This window comes from Meleagris gallopavo, chromosome 7, assembly GCF_000146605.3.
Source record: "Meleagris gallopavo isolate NT-WF06-2002-E0010 breed Aviagen turkey brand Nicholas breeding stock chromosome 7, Turkey_5.1, whole genome shotgun sequence".
Lineage (NCBI taxonomy): Eukaryota > Metazoa > Chordata > Aves > Galliformes > Phasianidae > Meleagris > Meleagris gallopavo.
The window spans coordinates 10,195,530-10,205,241 of record NC_015017.2 but is presented as its reverse complement, the minus strand read 5'-3'; positions in this window follow the sequence as shown (position 1 = coordinate 10,205,241).

The following is a 9,712-nucleotide window of genomic DNA, read 5'->3' as shown; positions in this document are numbered from 1 at the left end:
GCCGTACGGGGCTGCGGCGACGATAACGAGCGTCCTCACGAAGCGCACCGTGAGGCCTCTGAGACTTGGCTGCAGCTCCCGCAGCAGGACGGCCTCGTCAAGCCCGTACTTGCACAGGAAGATCGTAATGATGCTCGTTCTTGCGTGCATCTCCCACCACCTGTCAACGGAGATCACCCTGATCTCTTGATGGAGCCATTGAAACAGGGGGCTGAGATCTCCTGGTTGTTGTTGGAAAAAGGCAGCCCAGATCCCAGGAGGAAAGCTGTGCTCAGAAGGCAGTAGCACCAGCTCTGCAGGCTCCTGCTCGCCCTGCGGGCCGTAACCTGAGTGTGCTGTGGGCTGTGGGGCATCGAGTATCGGATGGTTCTGATCTTATGCCCGCAGGTGGCACATCTTCGCTGCTTCTTTGCCCACCAGAGCGCACAGCCGTAGCATAGCTGGTAGCGACAAGGTGTCACGTAGGCTGCATCGTCCTGAGCGTGGCCGCAGATGGGGCAGGTCCAGTCTAATGGCACCTCCATGGCCTCTGGCTGTGTGGTGGGCGGGGGAGAGCCAAGGACAGGAAGCTGCTCTTCTCACTGACGCTGCAGCAGGCAGAGGGTGTCACGAACTGCAAGAGAGAGAGAGGCTGTGGTCACTCTCTGTTTCCAAGGCAGGCAGCAGTGATGCCCCAGTCCCTCAATGGCAAACCTCCCCAAACCCTGCACCCCACTGGCCGTCCTGGAGCTGTATCCTCTCACCTCTATTGCTGTGAGTGCACCCTGTGGGCCCTAGCTGCCTGAGCCAGGCAGAGCTGGGGAAATGCTAGTGAAGCTGGGGGATGGGCACCAAGAACTGCTACCAGCGGTCCCACAGCACAATGCAACCAAAGCCTCGTTCCGTGATCCAAGTCTCGCAGACACACTCAACTGGAGTCCAGGCACGAGTAGACACTGGTCTCGGCCAGCACTGGAATTTATAGCTAGGGTCACCAAGGCCACAGTCATCTCTTGCTGATGTTACAACCCCTTGGTCAGTGACTTCACAGTCCATGGCTACATGTATTCAGAAACCAGCCTGAGCCTCCATCACCCTCCATTATTCAGTGGTTTTCCTTTCTAATGGTGATATCTTTGGGAAAATAAAAATTGCACATTCACTTTCTCCACAATAATCCAATAATCCATCTTCCATGAACTGTTTACACTTTCTGAAACTTAGAGAGACACTTTATTGCCTGTTCTAGTTTGAATGCAATGCAAATTGGTGACCATTTCTACATCAGGCATGCTGCTGTCAGTCGTCCTTACGCTGGCATGGGTAAGATTGCCTTTGGGAAGGACGTGCTTGTGTGAGAGGATGCATGCAGCAGGAAACAGCCCTAAAACTGCTGCTTGGAAGGAAGATGGTCTGAACTTCTCAACGTCTATATATGTGTGGTACTTTATGCTGCTCATGTGCACTGTCAAATCTCAGCACTCTTGCTACTGTATTTCAGTATGAAGATGCATTATCTGTGATCTACTCAGATGTACTCTGAATTCATTTCAGTTTGAATTTAAGCTGATCTTTGAGGAATAATCAAGGAACACAGCAATGTCCCCCTTTTTTTCTTATTCCCACACTGCCTAGTGTTAACTAATTGCAGAGATTAAGACTTTGCTTCTATCTCACAATTTCCAAATCTTTTTGGTTATTTTCCTGATGGTCCTGTGAAGCTGCTCCAGCTCTTCAGCACCTTCAGTCTGGAGACATCAGATAGAACACAGGCATCCACAGTAGTTACAACTACTGCAAAATCAAAGGTACCTCAGGGTACCTACTCTTCCTGGGACTGCCACAATATCCTTCTCCTCATGCCCAGAAGGTGAAGCTTCTGTTGTTCATTGGTTGATGAGAAAATAATCCTGGTTAGTCTTTCTCTTCATTATTTACCACCACTCTTTCAGTCTTGCCATCAACTTCCTTTATCAGTAATGACTTTAGTTTTCTCTCCATGTCACTAAGGAGTAGTAAAGTGTAGAGCTGAAAACTGGGATGCTGCTAGGGATGCTTCTGCTCACTGAGATCTCCCTTTCCATGTTTTTGGTGAATCTGTCATCTGTGGTGATCTGTCATCTATCAGCTTGCCCTTCTTAAAGCATGGATATGCTTTAAGCTGACTCTTTTTGGTGTTGTCCTAGCATCTTCATCAAAATGTCATGAAGTTATCAAGGCCAGTATCTTTGTAAGAATATATATTACCTCAGTACTATTACACTTATTGGAAGCTCTAATTTTATTTAGAGAAAAGATGTCAAATTAGCTTGTGGAGCTCTGTTTTTCATAAAACTATCCTGCAGAATTCTATTACCTTCCTTTAATTTTTAACGGATTAATTCTTGTATCTGTTCCTCCATTATTCTACCTGGAGCGATCTTTGTTTTTTAAGTCAATATTTGCTTGGGCCATTTCATTTATCTACCCAAAGCTCTGCTTAGCATTAGCTGTGTTTCATTTATCTAGCTCTGTTATTAAAAAGCAGGTCTGATTATTTAGAGAACCATGATTTGATCTCTTAAAATTTCTAGCTGAGAATTTTTGAGATCAAGTTCATTTAAAAATTTAACCTTAGCAATTGCTTGATTTTTATTTTACAGCTCAAAATTTAAATATACACTCACTGATTAAGTCTTTTCCATGTTAAAATTGACAAGTCCACCTACTATTTTCAGACAGTGGTATTATAATGAGTTTGTTTGCAATATGCTTAAAACTCTTTACTGTTCTCTTGCTCATCATCATTCATCTTGGATATTTCTCAGTTTTCACCATCCCTGTTTTAATTTATGTTCATTAGTATCAGCTTCTTTTTCCTTACATTTCTATTTTGGTGTACAAGTATGTGTTTCATTTACTCTGCTTGCTCTGACTTCCCCTTAGTCAGGTTGTGTTCCTAACCAGTACGGACTATTTTCTCAATTGTGGCTTTTGGGCATCTAGTAGCACATTCTTAAGTAGCTCCCAGTTATCATTCATGTTTTTCTATTTAAATTCTTTTCCCCGATTTGATCCAGAATGGTTTTCAGCTTTCTGAAACTTTCTTTTTAAACCACCTCATGTATAACTTAGTAGTTTGGGTTTTGTTCTGTTTGCATATAAATGTAATCAAGTTATGATCACTCGTGTATAGGCTACAACTTAGATACCACTTTCGTTCCGTGATCAGTCTCTCTTATCTGTCAAAATGAGGTTTAGCATAGAATTCCCCTATTCTGGATTCTGTTGTTACTGAGTTAGGACACTGCCAGCTATAACTTTTGGAAATTCCTCAGATATTTCATTACACAAGACCTCTACTCCAGTGTGTAGCTCAGGTTGATGTTCTTCATGATAGTGTGGTGTGCATGCAAACATCTGTGCATACACTTACATGCATATGTATGTATATACACACATAATTTGCCTTAAGAGATGGTTGTTGCCATCAGATGGCATCCCACAAGTCAAAGATTGTTTTTGTAAATTGTTTGACAAATGTCTGTATAACACTCAAGTTCCAGATGACTTGCAGGTAAGAGTTCTGCTTGTAAATTTAGTTGTGCAGAAAAAATTTCTGTTGGTGACCCTTAGTGATGATTGCAAACTATCACAGACAAGTGAAGCACTTAGAGCTAAGAGCATTTCAGGGACTGTTTTCTTGTAACGTTATGCAAAAATCCTTTTACAGGGAGGTGAAAGAAGGTGAACTGCTGGTGAGGTCTGAGATCTTTGCTCACCACTTCAGCTGACAGCATTGCTGGGTGATGAGTTTCTCCTGTGCTCAGGGATGCCTGGATTAAATGGGGGAAAAAACCCTGTTCTTCTCAGCAATGTTCCTGAAATATAGCAGCTTTCTACTGAAATGTTTAGTGTTAGTCCTGCCTCGTGATAGCTCATGGTATTTCCCAGTAGCTGTTCTATAAAGAAAGTGCTGTATCCCGCCTCCTGGCCACCTGCTCATTGACCCCCATCCTCGGTTTCCTCGGTGAGCTCATGCACCCCTGCCCTTGGGGACAAAGCACTCTCTCTTCCTGGGGCAAGCACAGGGGCCTGTAGGTGGACCCTGTTCCCAGGCTTTGCTGGCTGAGGTGAGCAGCATGAGGAGCAGCTGGAGGGAAAACCTCTCCCGGTATGCTCTTCTTATCAGCAGGGGAAAGGCCCAGATGTGCTGGGTTACCTTTGCAGGCAGGAGGAGCTGTCAGTTCTTGCAGGTCAGTGCATCTCCCTGGCCAGTGCCAGGAGCTGTGTGGTGGGGACGGTGCCAGCCAAGACAAGGGAAAGTGGGGTGGAAATGAGCAGGTGCAAAAAGCAGGGGAGGCAGAGATATCAGTGGGAAGAACACTGCAATTTGGGGAAATTGGAGGACACAGCAGATAGGAGGTTAGGCTGGGAACACCTAGTCCCAATGTCTTTACCAGGTTCAGCGTGAGCGTCAGCATGTTTACACCTTACTGCTTTTTTTCCTTCTTAAACTTATACAATTTCCTGTGAAATAACTATTTTTACTAAAATAGAGAAGAGGGAAAAGTGAAATTTCTTTCTTTAGGTTAAAATGCTGAAATGTTTTGATACTGTTGTTAAGTTTTGCTGAAAGAAAAGAAGACCTCCTATTCTTTGATGTTTTAAGATCTCTCTTCTCTTTTTTTAAAGCCCATTAATTAACTTTTCAAATAAGAATTAGACAGTATCCTGAAGTTGTAAGTGAAATCACTGTGACATCTATCACAAAACATTTTCTTTGCAACTGATTCAAGCACAGGTGTGTAAGCATGAAGACTGACAGGATCCTCACTGATGCTCGTGGCTGGACACCGAAGGTGGTTTACAGCTCTTGCACTGAGGCGTGAGCTGGAGCCCGCTGCTGCTGGGATGCCCCCATCACTCCTAGGAAGGAAGGACCCTGGACAAAGCCATAGGCTGCTCATGGTGGCTGCTGACAGCAGGTTCCCAGCCTTATCTGGGACATGGTAGTGCAGGGACTTTCCAGACCTTCCTGAGCCTGAGGCTCAGGTCCTCCCTCAGCACAGTATCACTCACTCTCTTCCTTATGCTGTGTCCCATGTGGTGCCCCTGTCCAGAGAAGTGACCACCTCCTGCTGCTGCATGGCCTCACCTTAGCAGCAGGGTCACCGCTCAGAGCCAAGCATTTTGCTCCACTGGAGCTGCTCCTGGATTGCTTCTCAGGCTTTTGTCTAAAACTTGGACTATTCTTCAGCTTTGTTCTAGTACTGGTGCAACTCCAGAGAAAGTAGCAGTTGTAAAAGCAGTGGCTTATTCATTTTTATCACTCTTTCCTGTAGCTCTGTAGTGTTAGCCTTCATTATTTTTTTGCTTACAGATGGGGCAGTATGTTTCAAGGTCAGCTTGGATTGGAGCTATAAGGCTGGCACTGTGCATGGTGATAAGGAGCTCAATCCGTGGTGGCGGAGCCCCAGAGGAGCCGTTCCTCTGCCAAGGTGCAGGGAGCTGCTTGCTGACAGCCGGCGCCCACATGGGCCTCTGCCACAGCCGAGGCACTGCGGGCAGCAGACACGGCCCTGAGCCTGTGTGTCCAACTGGACTCAAGCGGATCTGAGGAAGGCAGCCACTGGTGATTCCTGGTTACATACGTGACCATTATAGATCATTATATTGCCATTCCAGATCTATATTGCCAGATTATCAATATTGCCATTTCAGATATAGGGAATTGCTATATTTTTAACTGAATGAGTTAAACAGAGGAGGGAAAAAGAATGAGTAGAACCAGAAATACTTTCACAGTGTTTCTAGTTGTCATCCAAAATCTGGGAAGAAAACTCTCTAACTCCAATGTGTTAGGGAGTAAAAGAAAGAGAGGCTAGGGGCACACTTCAGATGGGATCGAGGTAAGCCTGGGAGGATGATGCTCTCCTTGTTGCCAGCTTGTGGGTTATGGGCCTCCTGTAGCCATTCTCTCACCTGCAAGTGGTCCGTTTTGCCTTTGGGGCAGATATGCTCACAGTTGGAGCAACTTCAGACTCAGCCTGAATCAATGCAGCAGTCTCTGCTGCCCCCTGCTCAGAAGGCAGCATCTCATGGCTCTGAACCTGCTTCCCTGTGTGGGGCACCTCGATACTTAGAAGAAAAACGTGCTTAATAAACCACAGGCTCTAGTTAAATAAACTTTACTGAGGTTACTGTATTTTCTAATTGGGAGAAGGGGTGGGGGGATGGACTGGGTGCATCTTGCCATGGGAAATGGGCACAGAGAGGACAGAAGCTTGTGGTTTCAAAAGCCAGCTTGCTTTGTGGCACTGGATGCAGAATGCGGGCAGACGAGGCGTGGATGCAGGTCTGTTAGGGGCAGGTCTACTGGGAGTGTGCCAGCTCTGCCTGGCACGTGGTGCTGGGTCTGAGCCTCAGCACTGGGCGTTGCAGAAATGCTGCCGGCTGTAGAAGGAGCAGCAGAAGGCAGGCGTTTGGCGGCAGCTCTGCTGCTCTTTTCTCGCAGTGGAATTGGTGCTGCTGGCGGCTTTGTTCAAACCCATTCATTAGCGTGGAGGTGGAGTCGCGCCCTGGAATGGCACTGGCTTCTGCTCCTCTGGCAACGGTATTGCAGTTTAGGGCTGTGCAGGGTCATATGGTATCGCTTAACCGAAAGCCAGAATGGTTTTGAGAGCATGCTCATGGTCTTACTTCCTGCACTCATTCTTTCAAAGATCAAGTAAACTTAATAATCAGTTGGCACCTCTCAGCCCTGCCTTTACAGTGCGCTGTGAGCCATTTGCTTCTTCATGGGTGAATCTGGTGACTTACCCTCTACTTACTGATTTAGATATTTTATGGAATATATTACGGTTTAATGTTCCAGTTCATAAATCCAGTTTAAAAACAAAATATGGATTTGGCTCTGTTTTGTGCTTTGGAAATTCTCCTTGAAACAAGTCTCTTCCTCTCTCCATCCCTAGAGATCAGGAGGATCTTTGGTGCATTAATATAGCCTGCCCATTTCCCAACCGTTCCTTCCTAACTGATGACAAAGGCTGCCAGAGTGCAGGAAGGACATTTAAGAGGGAAGGATGAACAGAAAACCCTCCCTTTGCAAGAGGGCTGGGAGAGGTGCGCTCCTCATCTTCTTCCAATACTTGAAGGGAGCTTATATGCAAGGGGGGAACTGACTTTTTTACATAGTCCTATAGTGATATGGCAAGGAGAAATGCCTTCAAATTAAAAGAGTGGAAATATAGGTTAGATGTTAGTAATAAATTTTTACTCAGTGGCGAGTGGTGAGGCACTGGCACAGGCTGCTCAGAGAAGCTGTGGATTCCCTGTCTCTGGAGGTGCTCAAGGCAGGTTGGATGGGCCCTGGGCAGACTAATCCGGTGAGTGGGAACCAGCCCATGGCAGAGGGTTGGAACTGGGTGGGCTTTAAGGTTCTTTCCAACCTAGGCTATTCTGATTCTATGATTCAGTGATCTCTGGTGTGCCACAGGAGTAGTGTCAGGCACAGGGACAATGTGCTGTGGGACAGGATAGGAGCTTAGTACCTTAGGAGGAGCAGTCAGGGACTTGCACGAAAAACCTTGCGGTAGACTTGGGGAGGGCCCAGCCACGGCGACATGGCTGCTTCCAAACTTCATTCTTCACCTCCTCTTTTGCTGTAAGATGCTGCCAAGAGGCATTTTCGGTGATCGAGCCCCACACCTCACGGAGGTGGCTCCATGCAGGCATCTCCAGTGTCAAGAACTGGGCTCAGGCTCGTGCCCTTTGCACTCCCAGCAGCAGGTGGGCAGGATGGAGCCAAGAGGCAGGCGGATGGATCCCAGCTGGCCCAGCCTGGTAGAGCTCACAAACCAGCCTGGTCTGTGCCAAAGGAATAGTTGGCCCTGGGCCATCATCACTTTTCCCTGATGTCTGAGCATACACTTGCTAAACCTCCTTAACATTGCTACATAATTGGTCTCAATGTTAGTAAGCCAAGCTGGAGAAATCATGGTCTCTCCTTTCTGGCCTTTAGCTCCTTTGCTTTCTGTTTTCAGCTGAGTTTTTCTTTCATGCTGCTCAAAAAATGAGAGGGAACCCTTTTGTTCTACTTCTTCCCACCTCCTTCCTCCTTGTTATTTATGCTTTAACAGTGTTGTTCCTACCAATCATTTTTGGAAAGATCTCTTTCTGTTGACTGTTTTCTTTTCAGAGAAGAGAACTTATTGGGAAATTTCCCAAGCCCCATTTATTTAAATCACAAATCTTGGTCACTACTGGGTGCTGCATCTATTCTTTGATGAAATGGTGAACTAGGATTGTAGCCAACACCTATAAAAATGGCATTAGTGGAGTTGTAAGAGTCTAATGGCTGTGAGTTTAAACTCCCGTGTATGATGTAGTAAATTTTACAATCCACATTTTCAATGTAAAAATGGAAATGAGATACAATAAGCAGCTCCCCCAAGGTAGCAGCATAAAATCTACAGTAAATTCTCACTGCATGAGAAAAGAAACATAGCTCATAGCTACTGTAATCCAGTGTAGTTTCCTGCTCACTGTACCCTGGGTTATCACTGTGTTTCTGATCCTTCTGATGCATAGGCAGCTGTTAAACATAACTCTGTTGCTTCTGCACAGAAATAGAGAGCCCAGGAGCTTGGACTCAGAAGAGCTGGAAGGAGCCACCTGGATACCTGCTAACAGAGTGGTGTAAGGAACCCCCTCCCAGCTTAGGCTGAGATGACAGGTGTCCTCTGTCTGAGCAGTGACCTGCATGGGAGCTTTGGGCAGCTACAAGTGCACTGTGGGAGGAGACAAGTCCCAGTCAAACACTGCAAAACCAGTGCCAGGAATCCTGTCCCTTCCCACTGTCCTGTCCCACACAGGGCTCAGTGGGAGCCCACAAGCCCACCTGTGCTGGCCGCAGAGATGTCTGTGCTTCCCACATCCTGGTCTTGTGTGGACATGACAGACAGTGCAACGTCTACTCCCAGATATCGAGATGAGTGATTATAAAAAGCGCTATTTTTGAAGACATAGCAGTCGATTATGCATTTGACAGAAGGTTTTAGGAAATAGGCAATGTGGGATGTACTGGGAGGAAAAAAAAATCAATCTGTGTATTTGTCTTTTAACTAGTTGGAGACACATTGGCACATTTTTTTGGCACATTAATGAATTCTGCCTTATTTAATCTCTGCTACTCTTATAATATGAATTTGTGTTCCATTTGGGTGTTAAAAATCAGAAAGTCAGTGAGTTAAGTTTCTAGAGTAAGTTATAATCACTTGAGGCTCCTGAGTGTGTGTGTGGCGGCAGCTACAGTGACTTATTTGCAGTGGCATGCAGGAGAGTGGGGGGCACTGGGCTCCTGGTGCAGCCACAGTACATCCTTACAGCCACCCATCGTGAGAGCAGGGCTCTGCGCGGGGCTCTGCACAGCAGCACGGCTCCCTGCAGCCACAGCTCCGTGTTGTGCTGGCTGTGCTACAGTGCTTGGCCAAGGTGTGCAAGAGCCTCTGCTGCACTCTGTAGCATGCTGCTGGGGTTTGTCCTTCCAAATAAACTTCATCCCTCTTTGGCACTTTATTTGCATTAGAATTTGTAAATGCGCAGTGCTTTTATTTTAGCGTGTGCTTGTTTTCCATAAGTGAAATTATTTCTTTTTCATTCTGTCCTCATAGTATTTCCATATCAAAATATCTATCTATTCTTATCTCTATGAATGTAGAAGTCTCGCACACATAAGTATCTAAAGTTTGTT